This window comes from Dermacentor albipictus, chromosome 1 (genome assembly GCF_038994185.2).
Source record: "Dermacentor albipictus isolate Rhodes 1998 colony chromosome 1, USDA_Dalb.pri_finalv2, whole genome shotgun sequence".
Lineage (NCBI taxonomy): Eukaryota > Metazoa > Arthropoda > Arachnida > Ixodida > Ixodidae > Dermacentor > Dermacentor albipictus.
In genome coordinates, this window is record NC_091821.1 from 216,182,742 (window position 1) to 216,197,796 (window position 15,055).

The following is a 15,055-nucleotide window of genomic DNA, read 5'->3' on the forward strand; positions in this document are numbered from 1 at the left end:
GTGGAAATTAACGAGTCGAGATGATGAGTGAGGCTTCATATCTCGGTGCGGTCTGCGCTGAGTGCTGAAAAAATGTTTTCATTAGAGTACAATCTATAGGCTGAAAGGTATATGACTGTGCATGAGCTCCTACATGTTTTTAGCATTGCCGAGACCGCATATACATTTCGCCATGGAGGTAGTGAGACCTCGTTGGGCAGCCATCCAGCGCGCAACCAGATTCTCTCGCGGGCGTACATTCAGTGTTGCCTCTGCCTTATCAAGTCTCACCAATGTGCTCGAATCCATTGAATTTGAAGAAATACAGGCTGACGCCTTGTCCGAAGGTGGTACAAGGGTTGTCTTCATTGAAACCAATCGTTCCTTTCGAATCTTGTTTCTTGTGCGTCTCTACCTCTCGCGTTGGTAACTTGCGATGGTCTCTTGAGCGCATTGAGGCCTCTTGCACGTCTTGCGCGTATTTCGCGTACTGGCAGGTCTTCGATGAGGATGACTTCAGCATGTTACTCGCATTTGTTCCTTCAGCGAGGCCTCATTCAGCGCGGGGAAAACAGCTACGCATTCGGCCAATGACTGCTGCGAAATCCCGATGTATGGCTCCGACCGGTCCAGAACTATATTGTTTGCGGAATTCATAAACAGATCACTGTTGCGGAGCGGTAGCTGTGCACGACAGCAGCTCGACGGGCCCACGATGTTCAGAGGCATAGACGGCCGTCACTCGTGAACAAGAATTTCGCTTCCGCCAGCTATTGCTGGCGAAAGCAGCAGAAAGCAGCACGGGGAGAGAAGAGCTAGAAACAAGCTTTGATGATATGTTGGAGATGTCAGCCTGGCTGTTTGGCTGACATGCTACTCCATGTGCTGGGTGATAATAGTGGCAGCAGGGGGATATATTGAATACGTTATAGGGTTCAGGCACAGCGAACTGACCGCGCCACGGATGAAGTATGTACGTTTTGTGCATTTACGTGACAATTAGCACCACCACCACCACCACCGCCGCCACCGTCACCGCCACCGCCACCACCACCACCACCACCACCACCACCACCACCACCACCACCACCATCATCATCATCATCATCATCATCATCATGTTTTAAGTCCACTGCAGGACGAAGGCCTCTCCCTGCGATCTCCAATTACCCCTGTCCTGCGCCAACCGATTCTAACTATAGCGCCAGCGAATATCCTAATTTCATCGCGCCACCTAGTCTTTTGTCGTCCTCGATTGCGTTTTCCTTCTCTTGGTACCCATTCTGTAACCCTAATGGTCCAACGGTTATCAAACCGGCGCATTACATGACCTGCCCAGCTCCATTCTTTCCTCTTGATGTCAATTATGATATCGTCTATACCCGTTTACTCTCTGATCCAAACCGCTCTCTTTCTGTCTCTTAACGTTGTGCCTAGCAATCTTCGTTCCATCGCTCTTTGCGCGGTCTTCAACTTGTTCTCAAGCTTCTTTGTCAGTCTCCAAGTATCTGCCCAAGTCTCCAAGTGTCTGTGTGACAATGGCTTATGTTAAATCATGGTGTTTATTATCCCGAAACTGCAATGTAGGTCATTGGGGACGCCATGGTGGAAGGAAGGCTCCAGTATAATTTTGACAACCTGGGGTTCTTCCTTAACGTGCACTTAAAGCACGGTGCACGAGTGCTCTTGCAATCCAACCGCACCAGACTGCGGCCGCCGTGTCCTAGAATCAAACTAGCGACCTGGAGCTCAGCAGAGCAACGGCAAAGCCGCCGAGCCGCCCGCGCCAGGTATGTATTTGTAGCCGAAGTTAATCTTGTATGTCGTTTAAGACTATGGTACAAATAGGATGCAAAGTGGCTCCCCGTCGATACGATGCAAATATTTTGTGCGAAGATCAGTTATTTAGGCAAAGTGTCTTGTCGACACCGTGAAACATGTGCACCTTAATTTTGCGGTAATACGGTTGTTCTTGAAGTGCAATCAAATGTTTGTGGTTGTGTGATCTACTGACGAGGAACTCTTTCAATATCACCGTGTGCCGACTTAAAGAAACCGTGTATACTTGATAAAAACACTGCGTTGTTGAGACAGTAAAACGAGGACGGCCCCTCTCTCTAGTCATGTGCCATACTTTCTAAACACAGTGTGCATAGGTGCTATCATTTCAGAAACTCGCAATACCAGAAATCCCCATCGCGGCAATTTAGGCGCATGTTTTTTTTTCTGTTTTCTTTCTTTCTTTCTTGGCCAACCAGGTTCCCGCTCCGCGGGCGCGGTAAACGTGGGTGGGGCGCTCGCAGTGACGGCATGCTCCTTGTAAACGGCGAGATGTCTTCAGGAAGAATAGTAGCACTGCTGACAACATCCTTGTTTTTGTCGAAGTAATGACTCCTCGTGACGCGATCCGAAATCTGCCTAATTGTCGTAGAGTACCCCTAGCGCCTTAACGAACACCGAAGGGGAGTAAGATTCTGAAGAAGTAACAGGAAAGCAAGGGCAGTATTTGAAGCGATATTGTATTAGTTCCTGCGGCGGTGCGACTGAGTAATATTTGAATCAGGTGTTCACAACGGCATTGTCATGCGCATGATATTCATGTTCAAAAGCCTTGCAGAGCCTCTTTAACTTTTATATATCTGCTTAGTGAAGCTAGAAGCAGAACAAAACCATTAATAATGGCGAAAGAAATGCAACACACACCTGTTATTCTGTTGGCGCAAGCCTCTATTAGAGCAACACTGCACGCTCTTGACGCACTCCTCTGTTCTACGTTATTTTCGCTATCGCTTCCAGTGTGCTCACTTGCTTTCCTGAGTAGAAAAAAAAAAAGCAAAGACACAAAAATAAAATAAAGGCTATGAATGTTGGCGGACGCTCATGGAAAGACATAACCTATCCCATTTTTCAGAACCAGTCGTAGTTGCCTGTCATTAATCTCTGTTGTGTTTTCTTATTTTTTGCCGCCTCAAAATTGCATATACGGCGAAGAACCGATGCCGCGCAATACAGGAAGGAAATTACACTGCGTGTGCGACTATCACTGCTACAGGCCGCACAACTGCGAGTGCGCGGTTTTACGTACGCGGATTCCACTAAATCAACGGGCACAGCTGGCGCTATACCTCCCTGCTCCGGCTGTAAGATATAGCAAAATTTGTAATGGTACCTTCATCATTAAATCCACCCATTATCAGAGACAAGCGCGCTGGAGAAGGAAAGGGGAGTAAAGAAAAAAAAGGGAGTCGGAGTCGAAACTCAAGCCCAGGGGTTGATCGATGAGTCCCTGGACAAGTTTCCCTCTTTCCGGAATTCCCGTGCCGATCTAGATTTCGCTGGGAGGCACGCGTTTTGTTCAGCCCGAATTGAGCTTGCTTGCTCAGGCAGTGCTCCGGGCATATAATTAGGGAGCACCTCGCTCTCCGATTGGTCTTGGTGCGTTCCGCTTAGAGGTGCGCCTTTTTCTCTCGCGCGGCCTCGCTTCTTGTTTCTAGGTCTCTGGCGTCCGGCTTGTTTTCTTCGCTGAAGGGAGAGGAGGTGGCCTCGCGAAATTGTGATTAGGCTGCTCGGGAACTATTTCGAGGGCAGAAGGCACGTGCCGCTCGGCGGGTATAAGTGGACGCCCGGAAAGCAATATACTACCTCTAGGGGGCGAGTGAGCAAGCAATCGGGCGACTTCTTTTCTAATTAACGTTACCGAAATTGAAGAAATTCATTAATAATCCCCAGACGCCGGAACTTAATGAAAGAAGAAGAGAAAAAAGAAGCTGCAGGATTGCATGAACGTCTTGTATTTTCTGATTTATTATCATTTTCTTTTTTTACTCGCTCGCCCAGCGCCAGCCGACGATCGCCGTCCGAGTTGACGCGACACGCATTCGAGAGAAATTAGTTGCGCTTTTTTCGCGCTCATTCCAGCCGCCTCGTTTCCTCCCCCCAACCTCCTTCCCCTGCGCCACTCTATCCAATGTTCCGGAAAACCAGAAGGAGGCACGTCTCGCTTATGCTGGCCAGGTCGGTCGGACCTCGCTAATTGAACTTGTAGATTTACTACCTCTGATTTGTTCGGCTCCTGTCTGATTTGGAGACGGACGCGAAACAAAGCAATTTAGAGCACCGTGCTCTTATGGATGGCGATGGCCGCAAAGAGCGCGCAATCCCCGTTGCTTGAAATGGCTTTGCTTTTTCGCTGTTTTTGTTGCCGCTGTGTCACTGGGCCCCTTATTACGTCGAATTACGCTCCGAGAATGAGCCCCACGCCTCGGATGTTCGTGCAGGCGTTGAACTCGGATTCAAGCTGGCTGATTGGGCCTTGTAGAAGTTAATGTGCGATTGGTGACGATTTTACTGATGGTGTCGCGCGCTTTTGCGCACCGGTCGTGTGCTTGTTCCAAGTGTTGGCGTGGATCGTTTCTCTCCGATTAAAGAAAAAGAAACAAAAAAGAGAAGAAAAAAGAAAAACCACCATCACCATCACCACCACCACCATCATGATCATCATCATCATGGTAATCATCATCACGTCCCCTGCAATATAAAACCGTCTTTCGGCGATCTTCAAGTACCTTTGTCACGCTACCCTTGAGCAAAGTGCATGTGAAAACACTATGTAGAGTGTCTCTATCTTTAGTCCAACGCAGGGTGATCATTCTTAAATTTCCCGAAATTTCTAAAAATCGCCTGTTGGAGATGACATAATTTAAGTCCTTAAGCTGGATTATCCAGGGTGAACATATATTTAACTAATTCTTAAGAAATTCACGAATTTATTTTTCGATTAATTACATTACGGCACATATTGCAATTTATGCATTGTAGCTGCCGAGTTTACAGGGCGTATCCAGTTGGAATGAACTTCAGAATGAGACCAGTTTGGAGGTATGCGCCATCAAACACGCCGTAAATATGCACTGTCGTTCCACTTACTTCATTTACTAAAAAACGCTTTCATGCATTGAAGCACAAAAGCAATTGGGATGCCCATGTATTTTGTGTCACACGTTGGGAAAGAATATATCGAAACTGGTGTCATGCTGGTGATTGATTCACCGATTCAAATCACCGGCTACAATTCGTAAATTGCAATATGTGCCGCAAGGTAATTAATTAGGAAGTTAATTAGTGAGCTTTTGTTAATTCGTCAAATATCTGTTTTGGTTTCTCATGCTAGTAATGTGCGCGCCTCTTCGAATGATCCACGACAAGGAATAATAGATTTATGCTCTCTGCCACAGGCCATGTTTAGAGATTCCCGGAAAACTTAAAAAATGATCACCCCGTATGAATTTCATACCAGTTATTATTTTTATATTCTCTCCCAGCATGTTTTTGTTCCATTGTTAAGCTATTTGAAAATTTTTTTTTTTACTACCACTCTATGACACCGCTTATAACCTCTGTTCCACCGTAACTTCTGCCAAAATTTAAATATATATACGCGAGTGCCACGTAGGTGGACAGAATGTTGTTCGCAGTCGCTTGGAGCAAGTCAAGCGACTTTTCTGTATTTCCGCTAATTACATAATTATTTTTTATTATTAATTAAATTCCGGAATATTATATTCAGAGCCAAAGTGTCGATAAACAACTTGTAGGCCATCCTTAAAAAGTCCCTGTCCTGCTTTCTATTGCTGAATAAGTGCTAAATCAATGTTTTTTGTCAAGCCGGAAAGAAATCCCGCGAAAGACAAAAGAGTGCCACAAGACTTATCGCTGTTGGAAGCTAACCAAAGATCGGTAGGCCGGTTGGCATTGGGGGTCCACGGTAAAACCACCGAGTAAGGCGGTGCAAGCTATCATGGGTTGGACCTGTATTGAAGTTGCACGGGGCCAAATTAGTTTTGAAGGCACGGGAACATGGATGAAAAGAAGTGGACGGCTGAAGTGCACGTGAAAAACGTCAAAATGGATTGCAGGATGAGGTCAAGAAAGTAGGAAATAGAGGGTGTAGGGGTTGGGGGACGGACTTCGGGATGAAAACCAAAACTTGGGAGTATTTATTCTACATTATATACAAGGAGGTGAGCGTCAATTAACAGTCGTACAGTCATTACGGGCCGGCAGCAACTCGGACGCTGCGGCCCGCGGCAAGAAGTTCGAGAGAGGTCAATCAGGGGATCAGGGTATGCCCTGGTCTCTCTGGAAGGCTTCTTATAAACCCTTCGAGCACTGTAAGTCACGTCATGTTTGACCAATAGGAGAGTCCGCTCAGATGACGCCATTTTCAGCCAATGGTAGGCGCCCGTGTCGCGGTGTCACACCTGGCGGCTCTCTGCGGTCTTGCCTCGCAGACTGGCAATGCACTTCTTCTAACGAGGAGAAGGAGGGGGGGCGCTCATGCTCCATTGCACAAGGGCCCACCTGCTCCCGGTGGCTCGGCTCCGCAGTGGTGGCTAATGCCTTCTTCAAAGGCGAAGGGGGACGATTTGGCTCTATTGTCCGACGCCCCCTTCTAATGCCGCCGGCGCACGACCTGGGGGCCGCAAACTTGTTTGCACTTGTCTGGTGCTCCTCTGGAATGTGCTTTCCTGCTTCTGCATTCCTCAATTAGCTGTGCTGAGTTTCGAAGTGGTTTGGGGAACTCGGAAGTAGCCTCAGGAAGCGGCGCCATATCTAACAAGGGTCATTGAAATTGTAAATAGAAAACTCGGGGTCATCAAAATGAAAGTGAGAGAAACAGAGATTGTACATTGGATGCAAAGGTTGAAAAAAAAATCCATTGAGATTTACAAATGTGACATGAAAATTGACAGTCACTTAAATATCTTTCTGGGATTTTCACGTGGAAGCATTATGACTTCTCTAATTAATTGGTTACGTCCAATGATACGTGACGTCATACAGTGGCACGTGTCCTTCACAACTCTAACATAATTCACGCTGCTCTTATTTGCACAAATCTTAATCGACCTTAATCCACTTTATTGTACCTTAATCCACCTTAAACCACTTTAATCCATCTGAATCAACTTTAATTTACCTTCATTCCCTTTACTTCCCCTTAATTCACTTTATTTCACTATAATTCACCATAATTCGCTTTATTTCACTTTAATCACATCACTTACCCGTAATTACTACTAATTAATGTTATACCGTTTACTAATTTTTGTATTACTACTGACGTGATACAAGACGCCGATGACGTCAATAATGATGATGATGATGATGATGATGATCTTTGGTACTATCGCTTGATCACGCCGAATTTTCTGCCTCATGGGACATGTAATGCTTTCGAATGAAAAGAAATCAGGAGAGAAGCTCTGTACGATAACACAAAGAGCAGTTCGTTGCTGTTCGAGGCTCGAGCTGGTTGCCTGGGACAAAAACAAAGCGGAACAAATATTCGCAATAAGATTTGTTGCCACCCATCACTCTAATCATATCAAGAAAGACGTTTGATGCCATTTTCATGAAATTAAGTAGTCGCTGCGGTGCGTTAACCCATGCAGTACTTTCACGACATTCCAGCAAAATGTGGGATTTTGTTACAATGGGTCATTCACGCCAAATGGGGCATTAGGTAAGTAAGTGAGGGATCGGCAGCTTTAAAGAGTGTGGCACAACGCAAGCCGAACATGTTTAAAACGCTCGAAGAGTCTGTGAAAACATAAATTGTCTGGCTGATTTAGACTCGAGGTTTGCCTGACATTTTGTGCAACTTTCACCTACAATAGGAAGATTTTCCGCTTGACGTAAAAAAAAGAAGGAATAAAAATGTCGTGTTCGAGAAGAGGATATTATCTATTCATTGAACTTATAAGGTTGATTTTAATAATACCAGAAAATTGATGAAACTCGCGCCGAAGCGCGGTCGTCTACAACGAAGGAGATCATGCTTTGTTTCCAAAGCTGTGTCTACTCTAGTTTACTCACTCGGCGTGGTGTTTTGTGACTGAGTCGCAAGAACGTGTTCTTGACCACGAAGACCATGCTTACATGGAAGATACATTAGGCAATTATTGTTTGTTGGCGTCCCATTGCTGGCATTTATGAAATTAACAATATAAAAAATATAACAGCGAGTCGGCCTAGTTGGAACAGATTCATCTTAAAACTATTTGTGCGCAAACAAACAGGGACGAAGAATAGGGGCAACACAAGGACGAGCGCTCGTCCTTGTGTTGCCCCTATTCTTCGTCCCTGTTTGTTTGCGCACAACAAGTATCAATATGAATAAAAAATATATAGTAGTAATTAGGGAACACCCGATTACGCTTTCTGGGTGCCAAGCAAACGAATAAATATGTAGCTACTCTAGCTGTAGCATAGCAGACGACAAAGGGAAGTCCCCTGACTGACGTCACCGGAGCGCCGTTCGCAGCGCCGCTATCAGTCGCGCACGACGCCAATGAGGTTCCAACTTACAGGCGCGAGCGGATGCCCGGAGCCGAATGTCGCGACAGTTAATGACGGCATAACAAATCAAGTGGTAAAGGTTTGGCTTTGGTAGGATAATGTAAGGTAATTCATAACTCAAACCACTGAAACGGGTCACGAAAGAAGGAATACAAGCGCTAATTTCGACCGAATGGTTTGTTGGAAACGCGCACGAAGGGGGGGGGGGGGGCGAGGGAACTTCATATTCGGCATGCACGTAGAGACGACGATAAAAGCAAGGATGGCATGCGGAAGCTAACTGCATTGATGAAGGGTCAATCTTTATCTTACAGGGATAGAGATGGCATGCTCATGCACTGCGGACTCATGTTTCCTATTTCTGCTGGTTTAATAATTAGACATGTAAGTTAGTGTTGTGTGTTGTTGCACGCCTGTTGTTATTGTTGTTATAGTAATTATTATTATTATTATTATTATTATTATTATTATTATTATTATTATTATTATTATTATTATTATTATTATAGTCTTAATGTGCATCAATCGCCTTGTCTCCCCAGAGACTATTGTGCGCGTTAATGTTCCCACATATACTCCTCGGAGCTGGGCAGCGGCTGCAGCGGTCTCTTATAATTTCTCCCATCAAGACCTTCAGGCGAGAGCTCACATATACGGAGGCCACGCTGAGGCTTAGGATTCCCAGCTGCACTTGTAACGCAGTGACTTCCAAAGCACTGCTGCAAAGGTCTTGAACTGGTAGAACGTAGTGTGGTATTTCGCGTCTCACATATAGCATGGCGCTTCCGTTCGGAAATGTCGGAATGCTTTTGTTTCCATGTGCGTCATAACCGGCAATTGATCTGGAACTTGGAAGACCAGCCTCGGACAGGGCCAATATTGGCACAGGCATGTTGCGTAAGAAAAGTGACAGTTCAAGTAAATGGCCCGCAAGGCCCGCACAGTTCCATTGCATAATAAGTGGCACCTTTGGGCGAGATGGTGAACATTGTGTACTGACCGCATCCATATTGCTAGGCGCTTTAAGAATAGGCAGAGCTTAGAATCACTGACTCAAGAGACAGGACTACTTCGAGCATGTCCTTCATCGAGCTCGCCGGCGTCTTCTATATGTGTGATCGCAAGGCCTTAAAGAGAGCACGTAGCACCTGCTGACAGTCCTCCTGTGGTGTTTGTTCATCGCAACGCGATTGGGGTCGCTGCAGTGCAGACACATAACTTTGCTGCTCCGGTTGTTCAGCAGTCTTCTCGTCTACGGGGCCTCTGTTCATTGATTTGACTGCTTTAGCAGGTCCGCTGCGCGATGGCACCACTGTGTCCTGGATTCCTGAAGAAGGCTTCAGGCTTGGGAATCAGTTTCACTCTTTGAGCTCCATTTGAATTCATCTGATTCTCTACGACTCTCCGTCTTTTTCTTCGTCGTATTTTTCTCATCCTTTTCTGTTGGCCCCAAGATAAACATTTTCTTTCGCTTTATTGCCGCCGCCCGCGTAGGACACTTGCTATAACTAGCTGGATGACCACCACTACAGTTTACACAAAGAAAATTCTCGCTGCACGCGCATGTTTTGAAATCATGCGGTCCTCGACATCTCTAACACCGCTGCTTACCACGGCAGTACTTGGCCACATGTCCATAGCGCTGACACTTGAAGCACCGAGGTGGTGTCTCAACGTAGTCGGTAGTCTCGTGTCTTGTAAAGCCCAAGTTGATCTTCTCTGGACGGTCCGTGTTTGGAGCGAGAGTAAGAACCACGGTGCTGGTTCGCCTGGACTCCCAATCGGATTCGGAAGTTTGGACGCGTCTCGTGTCGCTCCATGCATGGTAAAGACCTTGTGGCTTTAGGCATTCCAACAGCTCCTCATCAGTGTACCACTTCGGCACTCCTCTAATAATACACGTGTTTTGCAGATACGAATTGGGTACTCGTGCTGAGATTGCAGTCCCTGAGATTGACTTGCAACTGAGAAGGGAGTTCATATGCTCTTCTGTCTGGACATCTAGAAGCAGCGCTCCTTGAGCAGTAACTCGGCTCCTAATTGGCGGTGCGGCAAGATTGTTCTCAATTCCGTAGACAGAACAATGGGATTACCTTTTTTCAGGTCGGCTCCTTCTGTAACAAGGGTAATAATCACTGGGATTTCGGCGGTCCTCTCCTTGCGGTGACGCACAAGCCTGAAGTCTTCATCACCCAGATCTGTGATGTCAGCTATGACGCAATCATCAATAAGCGTAGACTCGTCGTCTCTTTCTGTAGCCTTGTATCGCTTACAGTCACGGTTGCTCTCAGGGTCAGTCGATGGCCTCTGGCCCGGTGTCAGGTCAGGCGTAGTCATGACGGAGCTCTCGCCGCTACCAGATCGGGCTCCTCTGCAGGCTCCTATCGAAGCGACGGGAGGCGAAGGCCCCCCCTCCCCCCCCCCCCTTCCGTCTTCCGGTAGGGAAGGTATCTTGGCGAGTCGTCCGACGTCTTCGACAAGTCTATTTGACAAAACGTTGAAAAAAATACAAAATACTAGGAAGCGAGACAGCAGTGCGACTGTGTCGGACCAAACTTCTTCTTCCTCCCTCTGTAAACATTATAAAGTTTATGCAGGTATCGGAAACGTGAGCCATAGGTTTAATAACCTCGGGACTTTGTGGGATTACTCTTCTAAGAATACAAATGTATGGTGCCTATAGGCCACGCCTACGCTTATACAAAAGTATTTTACTACTTTTTGGGCTTGTACAGCAATACTAGAAATATTGACTAAACACTGAATTGAAATTCTTTTGCATGTCTTTTCAGTTAATGGTAATGTTTGGTACGTATTTTTTATTGTATGGGGCAGTTTCACGACGCAATCTAGAACTAGCAACACGAACAATTTTTTTTGTGTGTGCTTGCTGCCGTTCTTAACAAGCCGATGCAACGAGATAGACTTTCTCATGATTGAAAACATTTAACCACTGGATGCTAGTTACCACTATTGAAATCCCGATTCTTGTTAACCACTAGCCATTTATTTCTGCATGTATGGATATTGAAATACCAACTGGAAATAGTGAAAAAATAAATTAAAAAACAGGACAAGTGGTAATATCTTCGCGAATTCCTTCTTTAACTGCATTCATCTGGTTGTATTGTTGGCCGTATGGTAGTTGGAGTTTAACCTATAATGCCAACTTATACTTTACGGCTTCACGTCAATCATGTTAACTCTAATGTGCGAAATGCGAGTGCAAAGGAATGTGTGCTCCAGACGCCTTTCAGTTCCACTTCGGTTAACATTCCCTAGAATTTGCGGAGATACATATAGTTCAAAACACAAATAACTTATACTACAACAATTCAAACAAGCAAGAAGTTCAGAGGAAGATAAAAACTTGAAATAGTGAGTGGTGGTCGAACAAGGAAGCTGCTTTACGCCGATGTTTCGACAATGGGACTTCATCAGGGTGAAGACAAGGCGATCAGAGCCCTGGCCATAATCAGAACCCTGGCGAAGGTAAATTCCCTTGTCGAGACGGTGGCTTAAATCGACATTACTTGTTCGACCCCTTTTCATCCTTTTACACTATAACAAGTACCTTTCTCCAACACTTGGCAAGCATACCATGAAAACAATTTGCGGCCGAAGACTCTTAATACCCACGAAATATACAACAAAACAAGCCTTACAGTTCTTTCTGAGAACGCATGCAACATCCACACGATTTCTCGCAAAGCATAAAAATTCCCTTTGCGTGATATGAGGTGAGCGAATAAGTGAGAATAAAAACACCAGAAAGGCTCCTGGAAAGAAACCGTGAAACTAGGAAATGGCAGAAAATCACCTCTACTTCGCGTACGGCCTTTCGCTTTCACAGCGTACGTTTTCTCCACCTCTATGCCTTCCTTCTGACTGTGCTCCAGATCATACTGCTCGTGGAGAGATGCACTCGCAAAAGTGAGATTTAAAAGCATTACAATGGCGGTGTTTTGCTTCAGTTGAAGACAGCCCGTCAGTTCAAAAGATGCCACAGAGCCACAACGAACGGCAGCCGAAGATGCTATATCATGCGTTTAGCAAACTCGCAACAAAGGGAGTGTATCCCAGTGAAACTCCGCTCAAAATAAAAAAAAAATGGAGGAGGAGGAGGAGAGCCACAGAGCTGGCAGGGGAGAAACTGCGTTGGGAAAGAGTTGAAAAGAAAAAAAAAAGAGCGCGCCAGGATGAGATAAAGTGGAGGGCTTATACACGACGTAAAAAATGTTCAGGCGACGACGCTGCGGATGATGACTTTTAAACTTAAAGGCGTCGGCTTCAGCTCGGCGCCGCAGTTGGTATGGAGCAAAAGTCGCAGCATATATGTGCGTGGAAGGGTGCCGTTGCGCACCGCGTGAATTTTTTTCCACTCTATGTTCCACGGCTGTCAGCTTTCGAAGCAAGCAGCGAAGAGAGAGTAAAGGCAGGCAAGGAAAAAAAAACACAAAACAAGAGAAACGAACGAGGAGTGTATAGGCGAGACCACACGGCGGAGAAAGAACTTGGAGGCTACGAACAACGATGTGTTTCGGCTTCAAGGCACTCCGAATTGTCCTTTCTTTATGTTTGCCCCGTTTCCTCTGAGCGGCGGCGCATCTTAGGTGCTTCTTTCCTTGTGATTCATTCACTGAGGCGTCCGTGTGTCAGAGCAGTCGCGCACGCCTACACGACCAAAGATGCGACCACATACACTCTTGGCTGGTAACTAAAACAAACAATAATATAATAAGCCGTATCGGTGGAAAAGAATGAAAGCAAGAGAGCAAGACAGTGTTGCACCATTTGCGGCAGAAGTCATCTTTTCTGTCGTTGGCGCTGCAGCCCAGAGCCGCGCTCTACTAGTCGCAAAGAGCGCCGCGCTTTTTTGTTTCGTTTTTCTTTCTTTCCTTCCCTGTGTCGGCCGTCTTATATCTCGACCTTTTCTGCTTCGTGTGTGCACACGCCTGCAGGAAAGGTCCGCACGCCGCCGCGAGAGCGGGAAAAAGCTGGGGGTGACAAAAGCAGGAGGGCGCCGTACAAAGACAGAAAGAAGCCGGGGGCATGAATTCAAATAATAAAAGTATAAATAATGAACGGTGTTGTCTCGCGCGACACTTGGAGGAAGGGCAAAAGAAAGATACACGGAATGATGGGGGAGGGAGGGTTCTCACTGCAGCCTTCTGTCCTCTGTCACGGGGCGACCTTTTATTTTCTCTCGAAACGCGCGCGCTCTCACCTCCTCCACGCTCAACTCCCACAGCCCGTGTTTTCACTTTCCGAGCCGCGACGGAGCGTTTTCATTCTCAGTGTTATTGCCATTGTCGCGACCTTTTGTATCCCGGAAAGATTTGTACGCGCGTCCCGGAGCCGCAGGAAAAAGCAAACCACGGGCGGCTTCTGAGCGCTGCGGCGAAGAAGAAAAAGTCACGCGGGGCGGGTTGAAATATTTTTCAGCATAAGCCATTAACACAAGGCGCTCTTCAAGAATACAGCTCTCGCGCACCAGAAGAACGCGGAGTCATCACGATCTAAAAGTACTATCGTGACCATCGACGCGTGGAACTGATAGCACCGTCATTGCGGTCGTCGCCGGTGGCTTGAAAAGAATTAGACCACCGCGCTCGCGAGCATCTGCTACTTCCTTCGCGGCGAAATATCCGTGGCGATCTAGCAGGTCATTTGGAATAGATTTATCCGTGCGTCTAAGCTAGGAAACGTTGCACGATTTGCAGTGTTACTTTATTTTGTTGTCGTAATGGAGGCATTCTTGCAACGCTTCATTACCCCAGCTATATGTGCGCACCAGACAATATCTTTATCTAAAAGGCGAGACTATAGTTTATGCCTATTCGAATATCCCTCTTCTGGCGTTGTGCCTACGACGTGATGACACGAAGTTAACGTAAAAGAATATTGAGCTAAAAATGGAAAGCTGACATATAGGGGAGCATACTAGTGTCCTTCTGTATACATATATTACAATATATATTATTGTATATATTATATATTACAAGCGACCAGTTGTGCCCGCGAGAGCTTCCGATGTGTTTACGACAGCTAAGGGCCGTCTTTGTGAGAGAATCCTAAAATGACTGATGCGCAGAAAGTTACGCATGCGTCATTGCGCACCAGCTATTACCGCGAGAGCGTATTGCCTGCTATCGCCTCTGAAATGCATGTCTACAAGTTACCATGCACTTGCCAACTCCACATCACGCTGACTACAAACTGCGCACACACTGCGATAAGCAGCATTTGATCGGCAGCTCAGTGGTTAACGTGCTCGGCTGTCAATTGCACATAGCTGCAGCGGAGTACGATCGCTTGTGGCAGTGGCGGACAAAATATTGTTTTTCTTCGACGTGGTGAAGGCGGGGTCAATGATTAGAAAAGATGCAACGCATTTGTGGATATCTGTATAGATGCTAAGCGAAACTTTCTTCAATCGTTTATTCTAAATGCTATGCAAGAAAACAGGCGTGATGCGTGCAGTTGAATCTTATTTACGACTAGAAGTAGTAAAGGTGACCGCGTGAGACGAGCGGCCTCTGCGGCGCATGCTTTCGCGTGAGCTGCGCAACAATGAATAATCGTTTCTGTGGCTTCTCGACGCCTGCGCTTTATTGGCTGTTCCACGTCCTCTGCCATGGCCGCTGAGGAGCGCTGGTTAACACTCCTAGGGCAAGGGTATCAATGCACGAGCATAAGTACTCGAGAAAGTCGA